The sequence below is a fragment of the Arachis hypogaea genome, chromosome 15, assembly GCF_003086295.3.
Source record: "Arachis hypogaea cultivar Tifrunner chromosome 15, arahy.Tifrunner.gnm2.J5K5, whole genome shotgun sequence".
NCBI lineage: Eukaryota > Viridiplantae > Streptophyta > Magnoliopsida > Fabales > Fabaceae > Arachis > Arachis hypogaea.
Window position 1 is genome coordinate 44,455,067 of NC_092050.1, and position 15,492 is coordinate 44,470,558.

The 15,492-nt window shown below is 39.2% G+C and overlaps 1 non-coding gene across 1 annotated transcript; it reads left to right on the plus strand.

Moving 5' to 3' along the window:
* The first annotated feature begins 15,046 nt into the window (after positions 1-15,046).
* Positions 15,047-15,154, plus strand: LOC112752853 (small nucleolar RNA R71). The gene has a single exon (XR_003177264.1). It is a non-coding gene; the product is annotated as a small nucleolar RNA R71 (small nucleolar RNA).
* The last annotated feature ends 338 nt before the right edge of the window (positions 15,155-15,492 follow it).

Genomic DNA, 15,492 nt, shown 5'->3' on the forward strand with positions numbered 1-15,492 from the left:
AAGACTCTGATCATAGATAAGGAGGCTAAGAGATATGCATTCAAGCTTGTTTGCATATAGAACGGAAGTGTTTGTCAGGCACGCGTTCATAAGTGAGAATGATGATGAGCGTCACATAATCATCACATTCATCATGTTCTTGTGTGCAAATGTATATCTTAGAGAAGAAATAGGCTTGAATTGAATAGAAAAACAATAGTACTTTACATTAATTCATGAGGAACAGCAGAGCTCCACACCTTAATCTAGGGTGTGTAGAAACTCTACCGTTGAAAATTCATAAGTGATGAAGGTTCAGGGATGGCCGAATGGCCAGCCTCCTAAATGTGTATAAAATGATCTAAAGATTCGAAGATGTAAAAACAATAGTAAAAAGTTCTATTTATACTAAACTAGTTACTAGGGTTTACAGAGATAAGTAAATGATGCAGAAATCCACTTCCGGGCCCATTTTGTGTGTGCTTGGGCTGAGCATTGAAGCTTTCACATGTAGAGGTCTTTCTTGGAGTTAAACGCCAGTTTGTAACCTATTTTTGGCGTTTAACTCTGCTTTGCAACTTGTTTCTGGCGTTTAACTCTAGAATAGGGCAGAGAGTTGGAGTTGAACACCAGTTTGCGTCGTCTAAACTCGGGCAAAGTATGGACTATTATATATTTCTGGAAAGCCTTGAATGTATACTTTCCAACGCAATTAAACGTGCGCCATTTGGACTTCTGTAGCTCCAGAAAGTCCACTTTGAGTGTAGGGAGGTCAGAATACAACAGCATCTGCAGTCCTTCTTCAGCCTCTGAATCTGATTTTTGCTCAAGTCCCTCAATTTCAGCCAAAAAATACCTAAAATCATAGAAAAACACAAAAACTCATAGTAAAGTCCAAAAATGTGATTTTTATTTAAAAACTAATAAAAATATACTAAAAACTAACTAAATCATACTAAAAACTATGTAAAAACAATGCCAAAAAGCGTATAAATTATCCGCTCATCACAACACCAAACTTAAATTGTTGCTTGTCCCCAAACAACTGAAAATCAAATAGGATAAAAAGAAGAGAATATACTATAAATTCCAAAATATCAATGAAACTTAGCTCCAATTAGATGAGCGGGACTAGTAGCTTTTTGCCTTTGAATAGTTTTGGCATTTCACTTTATCCATTGAAGTTCAGAATGATTGGCATCTATAGGAACTTAAAATTTAGATAGTGTTATTGATTCTCCTAGTTCAGTATGTTGATTCTTGAACACAGCTACTTTATGAGTCTTGGCCGTGGCCCTAAGCACTTTGTTTTCCAGTATTACCACCGGATACATAAATGCCACAGACACATAACTGGGTGAACCTTTTTAGATTGTGACTCAGCTTTGCTAGAGTCCCCAGTTAGAGGTGTCCAGGGTTCTTAAGCACACTCTTTTTTTTTCTTTGGACCTTGACTTTAACCGCTCAGTCTCAAGCTTTTGGCTTGACACCTTCACGCCACAAGCACATGGTTTGGGACAGCTTGGTTTAGCCGCTTAGGCCAGGATTTCATTCCTTTGGGCCCTCCTATCCAATGATGCTCAAAGCCTTGGATCCTTTTTATTACCCTTGCCTTTTGGTTTAAAGGGTTACTGGCTTTTTGCTCTTGCCTTTTGGTTTAAAGAGCTCTTGGCTTTTTCTGCTTGCTTTTTCTTTTTCTTTTTCTTTTTCGCCAATTTTCTTTTCTTTTTTTTTCGCAAGCTTTTGTATTCACTGCTTTTTCTTGCTTCAAGAATCAATTTTATGATTTTTTAGATTATCAAATAACATTTCTCCTTTTTCATCATTCTTCAAGAGCCAACAATTTTAACATTCATAAACAACAAATTCAAAAGACATATGCACTGTTCAAGCATTCATTCAGAAAACAAAAAGTATTGTCACCACATCAAAATAATTAAACTAATTTCAAGGATGAATTCGAAATTCATGTACTTCTTGTTCTTTTGTAATTAAAGCATTTTTCATTTAAGAAAGGTGATGGATTCATAGACACTTAAACACTAATGATCATGTAGTAAAGACACAGACATAAATAAAACATAAGGCTCAAAAACCAAAAAACAGGAAAATAAGAACAAGGAGATTAAGGAAAGGGTCCACCTTAGTGAGGGTGGCGTCTTCCTCTTCTTGAAGAACCAATGGTGCTCTTGAGCTCCTCTATGTCTCTTCCTTGTCTTTGTTGCTCCTCCCTCATAGCTCTTTGATCTTCTCTAATCTCATGGAGAATGATGGAGTGCTCTTGGTGTTCCATCCTTAGTTGTCCCATGTTGGAACTTAATTCTCCTAGGGAGGTATTGATTTGCTCCCAATAGTTTTGTGGAGGAAAGTACATCCCTTGAGGCATCTCAGGGATTTCATGGTGAGGAATTTCCTCATGCTCTTGTTGAGGTCCATGAGTGGCCTCTCTTGTTTGCTCCATCTCCATCTCCCATGACTCAGAGGTGGAAGCTTTTGCCTTTCCTTTCCTCTTTCTAGAGGTTTCTCTGGCCTTAGGTGCCAAAAATGGTCATGGAAAAACAAAAAACAATGCTTTTACCACACCAAACTTAGAAGGTTTGCTCGTCCTCGAGCAAAAGAAGAAAGAAAGGAGTAGAAGAAGAAGAAAATAGAGGAGATGGAGGTGTGTGAATGGTTTTAATTTGAGTGGGTGGGTGTAGGTGGGTTGTATGATGGTTTTGGAGGAGTAATGGAGGTGATTGTGGAGGTTTTTTTTTTAGGGAAGAGTATTATGGAAAGGTGGGGGAGAGAGAGAGAGAAGAAGAGGTGGGGTAGGTGGGGATCCTGTGGGGTCCACAGATCCAGAGGGGTCAAGGACTTAGCATCATTGCTCCATTTAGGCATTAAACGCCAGCTTGCTGCTTGTTTTAGGCGTTTAATGCCAATCTCATGCTCTGTTCTGGCGTTAAACGCCAAACTGGTGCTTGTTTCTGGCGTTTAACGCCAGCTTGATGCTTCTTCCTGGCGTTAAACGCCAGCTTGATGCTTCTTACTAGCGTTTAAACGCCAGTAAGTTTCTTCCTCCAGGGTGAGCTATTTTTAATGCTATTTTTCATTCTGTTTTTTATTCTTCAGTAGTTTTTATGACTTCACATGATCATCAACCTAAAGAAAACATAAAATAGAAATGGAAAATAATTAAATATAATTAAATAATATTGGGTTGCCTCCCAACAAGCACCTTTTTAATGTCAATAGCTTGACAGTGAGCTTTCGTGGAGCCTCACAGAAAATCAGAGCAATGTTGAGGCCTCTTAACACCAAACTTAGAGTTTGGTTGTGGCCTCTCAACACCAAACTTAGAGTTTGGCTATGGCCTCCCAACACCAAGCTTAGAGTTTGACTGTGGGGGCTTTGGTTGACTCTGCAGTGAGAGAAGCTTTTCATGATTCCTCTCCATGGTTACAGAAGGAGACCCTTGAGTCTTAAATACAAGGTAGTCCTTATTCAGTTAAAGGACCAACTCTCCTCTGTCCACATCAATCACAGCTTTTGCTGTGGCTAGGAAGGGTCTTCCAAGGATGATGGATTCATCCTCATCCTTCCCAGTGTCCAGAATTATGAAGTCAGCAGGGATGTAAAGGCCTTCAACCTTTACTAACACGTCCTCTACTAGTCCATAAGCCTGTTTTCTTGAGTTGTCTGCCATCTCTAATGAGAATTTAGTAGCCTGTACCTCAAAGATTCCTAGTTTCTTTATTATAGAGAGTGGCATTGAGTTTATGCTTGACCCCAGGTCACACAGAGCATTCTCAAAGGTCATGGTACCTATGTCACAGGGAATTAGGAATTTACCAGGATCCTGTTTCTTTTGAGGTAAAGTTTGCTGAACCAAGGCATTTAGTTCCTTGATGAGTAATGGAGGTTCATCCTCCCAAGTCTCATTACCAAATAATTTGGCATTCATCTTCATGATTGCTCCTAAATACTGAGCAACTTGGTCTTCAGAAGATGAATAGTCATCAGAGCTCATGAATGGTAAAAGGAGGTTCAATGGAATCTCTATGGTCTCTAGATGAGCCTCAGATTCCTTTGGTTCCTCAAAGGGAAACTCCTTATTGGTCAGTGAACGTCCCAGGAGGTCTTCCTCACTAGGATTCACGTCCTTCTCCTCCTCTCTGGGTTCGGCCACACCAAGTAAGGTAATGGCCTTGCACTCTCTTTTTGGATTCTCTTCTGTATTGCTTGGGAGAGTACTAGGAGGGGTTTCAATGACTCTTTTACTCAGCTGACCCACTTGTGCCTCCAAATTTCTAATGGAGGACCTTATTTCATTCATGAAACTTAAAGTGGCCTTAGATAGATCAGAGACTATATTTGCTAAGCTAGATGGATTCTGCTCAGAATTCTCTATCTGTTGCTGAGTGGATGATGGAAAAGGCTTGCTATTGCTAAACCTGTTTCTTCCACCATTATTAAAGCCTTGTTAAGACTTTTGTTGATCCTTCCATGAGAAATTTGGATGATTTCTCTATGAGGGATTATAGGTGTTTCCATAGGGTTCACCCATGTAATTCACCTCTGCTATTGCAGGGTTCTCAGGATCATAAGCTTCTTCTTCAGAAGATGCCTCTTTAGTACTGTTGGATGTAGCATGCAATCCATTCAGACTCTGAGAAATCATATTGACTTGCTGATGAGCGGATAATTTATACGCTTTTTGGCATTGTTTTTACTTAGTTTTTAGTATGATTTAGTTGGTTTTTAGTATATTTTTATTATTTTTAATTAAAAATTACATTTCTAGACTTTACTATGAGTTTGTGTATTTTTCTATGATTTCAGGTATTTTCTGGCTGAAATTGTGGGAGCTGAGCAAAAATCTGATTCAGGCTGAAAAGGACTGCTGATGCTGTTGGATTCTGACCTCCCTGCACTCAAAGTAGATTTTCTGGAGCTACAGAACTCCAAATGGTACGCTCTCAATTGCGTTGGAAAGTAGACATCCAGGGCTTTCCAACAATATATAATAGTTCATACTTTGCTCAAGGATAAATGATGTAAACTGGCGTTCAATGCCAGTTCCATGTTGCACTCTGGCGTCCAGCGCCAGAAACAAGTTACAAGTTGGAGTTCAACGCCAGAAACAGGTTACAACCTGGCATTGAACGCCCAAAACAGCCCAGGCATGTGAGAAGCTTAAGTCTCAGCCCCAGCACACACCAAGTGGGCCCCATAAGTGGATTTCTGCACTATCTATCATAGTTTACTCATTTTCTGTAAACCTAGGTTACTAGTTTAGTATTTAAACAACTTTTAGAGATTTATTTTTCATCTCATGACATTTTTAGATCTGAACTTTGTAATCTCTGACGGCATGAGTCTCTAAACTCCATTGTTGGGGGTGAGGAGCTCTGCTGTGTTTCGATGAATTAATGCAACTATTTCTGTTTTCTATTCAAACACGCTTGTTTCTATCTAAGATGTTCATTCGCACTTCAATATGATGGATGTGATGATCCGTGACAGTCATCACCATTCTCAACCTATGAACGCGTGCCTGACAACCACCTCCGTTCTACTTTCGATTGAATGAATATCTCTTGGATTCCTTAATCAGAATCTTCGTGGTATAAGCTAGAATCCATTGGCAGCATTCTTGAGAATCCGGAAAGTCTAAACCTTGTCTGTGGTATTCCGAATAGGATTCAGGGATTGAATGACTGTGACGAGCTTCAAACTCGCGAGTGTTGGGCGTAGTGACAGACGCAAAAGGATCAATGGATCCTATTCTGGCATGATCGAGAATCGACAAATGATTAGCCGTGCGGTGACAGCGCACCTGGACCTTTTTCACTGAGAGGACGGATGGTAACCATTGATAACGGTGATCCACCAACACACAGCTTGCCATAGGAGGAACCTTGCGTGCGTGAAGAAAGAAGACAGGGAGAAAGCAGAGATTCAGAAGACAAAGCATCTCCAAAACTCCAATATATTCTCCATTACTGCATACCAAGTATTTATTTTATGTTCCCTTGTTCATTTGCAAGTCAACTGATAATTATAATTGACCTCCTAACTGAGATTTACAAGATAACCAGAGATTGCTTCAAACCAACAATCTCCGTGGGATTCGACCCTTACTCACGTAAGGTATTACTTGGACGACCCAGTGCACTTGCTGGTTAGTGGTACGAATTGTGAAAAGTGTGATTCACAATTCGTGCACCAAGTTTTTGGCGCCGTTGCCGGGGATTGTTCGAGTTTGAACAACTAAAGGTTTATTTTGTTGCTTAGATTAGGAATAATTTATTTTGTTGCTATAGAGTCATCAAATCTGAGTCCTTTAGTTTATTTTCAAAAAAAAAAATTCTTCAAAAATATTATTTTTCTTTATTTATTTTTAATTTTTTTTGTGAGTTTAGTGTCATGTTTTAAGTTTGGTGTCAACTGCATTCTTATCTTTTTCTCTTAAATTTTCGAATTTGTGTTCTTTATTCTTCCTTGATCTTCAAGTTGTTCTTGTTTATTCTTCTTGTTTAATCTTTGGTTTTTCTTGTTCTGTGTCTTTTCTTGTTTTACATGTGCTTTCTCAAAACATTAGTTTTCAAAAAATTTATTTTTAGTTATTAAAAATACCTCTTTAAAACAAGTGTTACATTTACTGCTCAATTGGCTAGAGCGTTGGTTTATGTTCTTGGTGATTGGGTATCTTCTTTTTAAAATCTTTTTCAAAAATAATTTTTCTTTGATTGAATCTGGTGCCAAACTTTAAGTTTGGTGTTTTCTTGTTAATCTTTTTATAATTTTCGAAATTTTTATTGAAGTTTTCTAAAAATTTTAAGTTTAGTGTTCTTTCTGTTGTTCTTGTTGTTCTTGTGAATCTTCAAAGTGTTCTTGAGTCTTCTTTGTGTTTAGATCTTAAAATTTTTAAGTTTGGTGTTCCTTGGTGTTTTTCCTCCAAAATTTTCGAAAACAAGGAGCATTAGATCTAAAAATTTTAAGTCTTGTGTCTTTTGTGTGTTTTTCTCTTTCATCATTAAATTCAAAAATATCTTTTCTCTTTATTTTAAGGAATTTTCGAAATTTTCCCTTAAAAATTCAGATTTTTATTTTAAAAACTTTTTGTTTCATCTTATCTTAGTTTTAAAATTTCAAAAATCATATCTTTTTCAAATCATATCTTTTCCAATCAAATCCTTTCAATCATATCTTTTTCAAAACTTCCTAACCAATTTTTTTTTCTTTCTCTCTCTCCATTTTTTGAAAATCTTCACCCATTTTTATTTATTTTATTTTAATTTATTTTATTTTTGAAATAAATAAATAAATAAATAAATAAAAATATTTTTTCTCTATTTTACATCATCTCCCTTTCTCCATCATGGATCTAAGTGGAAATGAACAGTTTAGAAGGACTCTGGGGTCATATGCTAACCCCACCACTGCTTCATATGGGAGTAGTATCAGTATACCCTCCATTGGAGTCAGTAGCTTTGAGTTGAATCCTCAGCTCATTATCATGGTGCAGCAAAGTTGCCAGTATTCCGGTCTTCCACAGGAAGAACCTACAGAGTTTCTGGCACAGTTTTTACAAATTGCTGGCACAGTACATGATAAGGAAGTAGATCAGGATGTCTACAGATTATTACTGTTCCCATTTGCTGTAAAAGACCAAGCTAAGAGGTGGTTAAATAACCAACCTAAGGCTAGCATAAAGACATGGAAACAGCTGACAGAAAAATTCCTGAATCAATACTTTCCTCCAAAACGGATGACACAGCTAAGGCTGGACATCCAAGGCTTTAAACAAGGAGATAATGAATCTCTTTATGATGCCTGGGAGAGATACAGAGAGATGCTAAGAAAATGCCCCTCTGAGATATTTTCAGAGTGGGTTCAGCTAGACATCTTCTATTATGGGCTTACAGAAAGAGCTCAGATGTCTCTAGACTACTCAGCTGGTGGATATATCCACATGAGGAAGACAATTGAAGAAGCTCAAGAGCTCATTGTTACAGTTGCCAGAAATTAGCATCTGTACTTAAGCAGCGAACCTTCCATGAAAGAAGAGGCTAAAATAGTGACTACTAAACTCAGTCCTGCTAAACAAGCTACTGAATTCAATCAGCAATTGGATTTTCTAACAAAACAGTTAGCCGAATTCAAGGAGAGACTACAAGAGACAAGGATGGCTAATATAAATATGAAAGAACAATTAAAGCAAACAAAGCAGCAGCTGTCAAAACAAATAACAGTAGAATGCCAAGCAGTTCAATTAAGAAGTGGGAAAACATTAAATACCCCACCTCAAGGCAGCAGGAAGCCAAGAAATGAGCAAACTACCCAAATTCCATCTGAGGACAGTAAGAGCCCGGGGAAAAATAATTCTGGCGCTAAAACGCCAGAAATTGGGTGGAAGGCTGGCGTTGAACGCCCAAACCATGCTCAGGACTGGCGTTCAACGCCAGAAACAAGCAAGGAAATGGCGTTGAACGCCCAAAGGAAGCACAGTTCTGGTATTCAGACGCTAGGAACAGATGAGGAGTTGGCGTCTAACGCCACTCCAGCTTCCAACCCTGGCTTTCAAATGCCAGTGAGGGATCAGACACCTGCAAGTGCTGATAATAAATCCCTCAAGAAGACTTCTCAACCTACCTCTGTAGGAAATAAACCTGCAGCAACTAAGGTTGAGGAATACAAAGCCAAGATGCCTTATCCTCAAAAACTCTGCAAAGACGAGCAGGATAAGCAATTTTCCCGCTTTACAGACTATCTCAGGACTCTTGAAATAAAGATTCCGTTTGTAGAGGCACTTGAGCAAATACCCTCTTATGCCAAGTTCATGAAAGATATCTTGAGTCATAAGAAGGATTGGAGAGAAACTGAAAGAGTTCTCCTCACTGAAGAATGCAGTGTAGTCATTCTGAAAAGCTTCCCAGAAAAGCTTAAAGATCCCGGGAGCTTTATGATACCATGCATATTAGAGGGTAACTGCACCAAGACAGCTCTATGTGATCTTGGGGCAAGCATCAACCTAATCCCTGCATCTACTATCAGAAAGCTTGGCTTGACTGAAGAGGTCAAACCAACCCGGATCTGTCTTCAACTTGCTGATGGCTCCATTAAATATCCATCAGGCATAATTGAGGACATGATTGTCAAGGTTGGGCCATTTGCCTTCCCTACTGACTTTGTAGTGCTGAAAATGGAGGAGCACAAGAGTGCAACTCTCATTCTAAGAAGACCATTCCTAGCAACTGGACGAACCCTCATTGACGTCCAAAAATGGGAGATAACCCTGAGAGTCAATGAGGATGAGTTTAAGTTGAATGTTGTCAAAGCTATGCAACATCCAGACACATCAGATGACTGCCTGGGCGTTGATATTATTGACTCCCTGGTGGAAGAGGTCCATATGACTGAGAGTCTCGAATCAGAGCTAGAGGACATTTTTAAAGATGTTCAGCCTGATCTGGAGGAACCAGAGGAAATAAAAGAACCTCTGAAAAATCCTCAGGAAGAGGAGAAACCTCCTAAACCCAAGCTCAAACCACTACCACCATCCCTGAAATATGCATTTATGGGAGAAGGTGACACTTTTCCTGTAATTATAAGCTATGCTTTAGGGCCACAGGAAGAGAAAGCACTAATTCAGGTGCTAAGAACACACAAGACAGCTCTTGGGTGGTCCATAAGTGATCTTGAGGGCATTAGCCCAGCCAGATGCATGCACAAGATCCTATTGGAGGATGATGCTAAGCCAGTAGTTCAATGACAGAGGCAGCTAAATCCCGCCATGAAGGAGGTGGTGCAGAAAGAGGTCACTAAGTTACTAGAGGCTGGGATTATCTATTCTATTTCTGATAGCCCCTGGGTGAGCCCTGTCCATATTGTCCCTAAGAAGGGAGGAATGACAGTGGTTCATAATGAAAAGAATGAACTGGTTCCTACAAGAACAGTTACAGGGTGGCGTATGTGTATTGACTACAGAAGGCTCAATACAGCCACCAGGAAGGATCATTTTCCTTTACCATTCATAGACCAGATGCTAGAGAGACTAGCAGGTCATGAATATTACTGCTTTTTGGTTGGCTATTCAGGTTACAACCAAATTGCAGTAGATCCTTAGGACCAAGAGAAAACAGCATTCACATGTCCTTCTAGAGTGTTTGCCTACAGAAAGATACCTTTTGGTCTGTGTAATGCACCTGCAACCTTTCAGAGGTGTATGCTCTCTATCTTCTCTGATATGGTAGAGAAGTTTCTGGAAGTCTTCATGGATGACTTTTCAGTATTTGGAGACTCATTCAGCTCCTGCCTTAACTATTTAGCACTTGTTCTGAAAAGATGCCAAGAGACCAACCTTGTTTTAAACTGGGAAAAATATCACTTTATGGTGACTGAAGGGATTGTCCTTGGGCATAAAATTTTAAACAAGGGAATAGAGGTGGATCAAGCTAAATTTGAAGTAATTGAAAAATTACCACCACCTGCCAATGTTAAGGCAATCAGAAGCTTTCTGGGGCATGCAGGATTCTATAGGAGGTTTATAAAGAATTTTTCAAAAATTGCAAAATCTCTGAGCAATCTGCTAGCTGCTGACACGCCATTTGTGTTTGACACAAAGTGTCTGCAGGCGTTTGAGACCCTGAAAGCTAAGCTGGTCACAACGCCAGTTATTTCTACACCAGACTGAACATTACCATTCGAACTAATGTGTGATGCCAGTGACCATACCATTGGTGCAGTATTGGGACAGAGGCATAACAAGCTTCTGCATGTCATTTATTATGCTAGCAGTGTTTTAAATGATGCCCAAAAAAATTACACTACCACAGAAAAAGAATTACTTGCAGTGGTTTATGCCATTGACAAGTTTAGATCTTACTTAGTAGGATCAAAAGTGATTGTGTACACTGACCATGCTGCTCTTAAATATCTACTCACAAGGCAAGATTCAAATTCCAGGCTCATAAGATGGGTGTTGCTTCTGTAAGAGTTTGATATAGAAATAAGAGATAGAAAATGGACAGAGAATCAAGTAGCTGATCACCTGTCCCGGATAGAACCAGTAGTAGGAGCATCCCTCCCTCCTACTGAGATCTCTGAAACTTTTCCGGATGAGCAATTGTTTGCTATTCAGGAAGCTCTGTGGTTTGCAGACATTACAAACTATAAGACACAAGGTTCTCCTTCTGTAACCATAGAGAGGAAGCATGAAAAGCTTCTCTCACTGCAGAGTCAACCAAAGCCCCCACAGTCAAACTCTAAGTTTGGTGTTGGGAGGCCACAACCAAACTCTAAGTTTGGTGTTGAACCCTCACATTCAAACTCTAAGTTTGGTGTTGGGAGGTCCCAACCTTGCTCTGATTATCTGTGAGGCTCCATGAGAGCTCATTGTCAAGCTATTGACATTAAAGAAGCGCTTGTTGGGAGGCAACCCAATGTTATTATCTATTTATTTTCCATGGCTATTTTATGTTTTCTTTAGGTTGATGATCATGTGAAGTCACAAAAACAAATGGAAATTCAAAAACAGAACGAAAAATAGCATGAAAAACAGCACACCCAGGAGGAAGATCATTCTGGCATTTAAACGCCAGAAACAAGCATCTGTCTGGCGTTTAACGCTAGAAACAAGCACCAAGCTGGCGTTTAACGCCAGAAACAAGCATCAGTCTGGTGTTAAACGCCAAAAACAGGCTACATTTGGGCGTTTAACGCCAGAAACAGGCAGTAGTCTGGCGTTAAACGCCAGGATTGCACAGTAAGGGCATTTTGTACGCCTAATTGGAGCAGGGATGCTAAATCCTTGACCCCACTGGATCTGTGGACCCCACATGATCCCCACCTACCTCACCATTCAAATTCAAACCATTTCCCTCCCAAACCCACCCATTCACACACTTCCATCTCCTCCATCTTCTCCACTTCTTTCTTCTTTTGCTCGAGGATGAGCAAACCTTCTAAGTTTGGTGTGGTAAAATCATTGCTTTTATTTTTCCATAATTCAGTGGTAGAGCAATTGACTGCAGATCAAAGATCTATGAGGAAAGAACAACAAAGGCAAGGAAGAGACATAGAGGAGCTCAAGAGCACCATTGGTTCTTCAAGAAGAGGAAGACGCCACCCTCATTAAGGTGGACCCATTCCTTAATCTCCTTGTTCTTATTTTCCTGTTTTTCGTTTACTATGCTTCATGTTTAATTATATTTGTGTCTTTACTATATGATCACTAGTACCTAAGTGTCTATGTCTTAAAGATATGAATGTCCTATGAATCCATCACCTTTCTTAAATGAAAATTGTTTTCTGAAAAAGAAAAAAAAGTACATGAATTTCGAATTTTAAAATAGTTTAATTATTTTGATGTGGTGGCAATACTTTTTGTTTTCTGAATGAATGCTTGAACAGTGTATATGTCTTTTGAATTTGTTGTTTATGAATGTTAAAATTGTTGGCTCTTGAAAGAATGATGAAAAAGGAGAAATGTTATTTGATAATCTGAAAAATCATAAAAATGATTCTTGAAGCAAGAAAAAGCAGTGAAGAACAAAGCTTGCAGAAAAAAAATACGAAAAAAAAAGAGAGCAAGAAAAAAAAAGCAAGCAGAAAAAGCCAAAAGCTCTTTAAACCAAAAGGCAAGAGCAAAAAGCCAATAGCCCTTAAAACCAAAAGGCAAGGGTAATAAAAAGGATCCAAGGCTTTGAGCATCAGTGGATAGGAGGGCCTAAAGGAATAAAATCCTAGCGGCTAAACCAAGCTGTCCCTAACCATGTGCTTGTGGCGTGAAGGTGTCAAGTGAAAACTTGAGACTGAGCGGTTAAAGTCGAGGTCCAAAGCAAAAAACAGAGTGTGCTTAAGAACCCTGTTCACCTCTAATTGGGGACTTTAGCAAAGCTGAGTCACAATCTGAAAAGATTCACCCAGTTATGTGTCTGTGGCATGTATGTATCCGATGGTAATACTGGAAAACAGAGTGCTTAGGGCCACGGCCAAGACTCATAAAGTGGCTGTGTTTAAGAATCAACATACTGAACTAAGAGAATCAATAACACTATCTAAATTCTGAGTTCCTATAGATGCCAATCATTCTGAACTTCAAAGGATAAAGTGAGATGCCAAAACTGTTCAGAAGCAAAAAGCTAATAGCCCCGCTCATCTGATTAACACTGATCTTCATAGATGTTTTTGGAATTCATTGTATATTCTCTTCTTTTTATCCTACTTTTTTTTTAGTTGCTTGGGGACAAGCAACAATTTAAGTTTGGTATTGTGATGAGCGGATAATTTATACGCTTTTTGGCATTGTTTTTACTTAGTTTTTAGTATGATTTAGTTGGTTTTTAGTATATTTTTATTATTTTTAATTAAAAATCACATTTCTGAACTTTACTATGAGTTTGCGTATTTTTCTGTGATTTCAGGTATTTTCTGGCTGAAATTGAGGGAGCTGAGCAAAAATCTGATTCAGGCTGAAAAAGGACTGCTGATGCTGTTGGATTCTGACCTCCCTGCACTCAAAGTGGATTTTCTGGAGCTACAGAACTCCAAATGGCGCGCTCTCAATTGCGTTGGAAAGTAGACATCCAGGGCTTTCCATCAATATATAATAGTTCATACTTTGCTCAAAAATAGATGATGTAAACTGGCGTTCAACGCCAGTTCCATGTTGTAGTCTGGCGTCCAGCGCCAGAAACAAGTTACAAGTTGGAGTTCAACGCCAGAAACAGGTTACAACCTGGCGTTGAACACCCAAAACAGCCCAGGCACGTGAGAAGCTTAAGTCTCAGCCCCAGCACACACCAAGTGGGCCCCAGAAGTGGATTTCTGCACTATCTATCATAGTTTACTCATTTTCTGTAAACCTAGGTTACTAGTTTGGTATTTAAACAACTTTTAGAGATTTATTTTTCATCTCCTGACATTTTTAGATCTGAACTTTGTAATCTCTGACGGCATGAGTCTCTAAACTCCATTGTTGGGGGTGAGGAACTCTGTTGTGTTTCGATGAATTAATGCAACTATTTCTGTTTTCTATTCAAACACGCTTGTTTCTATCTAAGATGTTCATTCGCACTTCAATATGATGGATGTGATGATCCGTGACAGTCATCACCATTCTCAACCTATGAACGCGTGCATGACAACCACCTCCGTTTTACTTTCGATTGAATGAATATCTCTTGGATTCCTTAATCAGAATCTTCGTGGTATAAGCTAGAATCCATTGGCAGCATTCTTGAGAATCCAGAAAGACTAAACCTTGTCTGTGGTATTCTGAGTAGGATTCAGGGATTGAATGACTGTGATGAGCTTCAAACTCACGAGTGTTGGGCGTAGTGACAGACGCAAAAGGATCAATAGATCCTATTCTGACATGATCGAGAACCGACAGATGATTAGCCGTGCGGTGACAGCGCACCTGGACCTTTTTCACTGAGAGGACGGATGGTAACCATTGACAACGGTGATCCACCAACACACAGCTTGCCATAGGAGGAACCTTGCGTGCGTTAAGAAAGAAGACAGGGAGAAAGCAGAGATTCAGAAGACAAAGCATCTCCAAAACTCCAACATATTCTCCATTACTACATACCAAGTATTTATTTTATGTTCCCTTGTTCATTTGCAAATCCACTGATAATTATAATTGACCTCCTAACTGAGATTTACAAGATAACCAGAGATTGCTTCAAACCAACAATCTCCATGGGATTCGACCCTTACTCACGTAAGGTATTACTTGGACGACCCAGTGCACTTGCTGGTTAGTGGTACGAATTGTGAAAAGTGTGATTCACAATTCGTGCACCACTTGCTGAGTCAATATTTTTTTCTAAGCCAATATGGCATCCAGAGCATCAATTTCAAGAACTCCCTTCCTCTGAGGCATCCTATTACTCACAGGATTCCTTTCAGAAGTGTACATGAACTGGTTATTTGCAACTATGTTAATGAGTTCCTGAGCTTCTGCAGGCGTTTTCTTTAGGTGAATGGATCCACCTGCAGAATGGTCCAATGACATCTTTGATAATTCAGACAGACCATCATAGAATATATCCAGGATGGTCCATTCTGAAAGCATGTCAGAAGGACATTTTTTGGTCAGTTGCTTATATCTCTCCCAAGCTTCATTGAGGGATTCACCTTCTTTCTGTTTGAAGGTTTGAACATCCACTCTAAGCGTGCTAAGCTTTTGAGGAGGAAAGAACTTGGCTAAGAAAGCCGTGACCAGCTTATCCCAAGAGTTCAGGCTGTCTTTAGGTTGAGAGTCCAACCATATTCTAGCTCTGTCTCTTATAGCAAACGGGAAAAGCATAAGCCTGTAGACCTCAGGATCAACCCCATTGGTCTTAACAGTATCTGATGACACGTCATCTTAGCCTAGTTTCACTAGTCTTTTTCCTTTGTTTTCATTTAGTTTTATGCACTTTCTTAAGCCATAAGTAAGCCAATTGGGTTGAATTTCATGTTTCCTTTGTTCAATCAACTATGGATAAATTGATGCATTTTTATGAGTTTTTG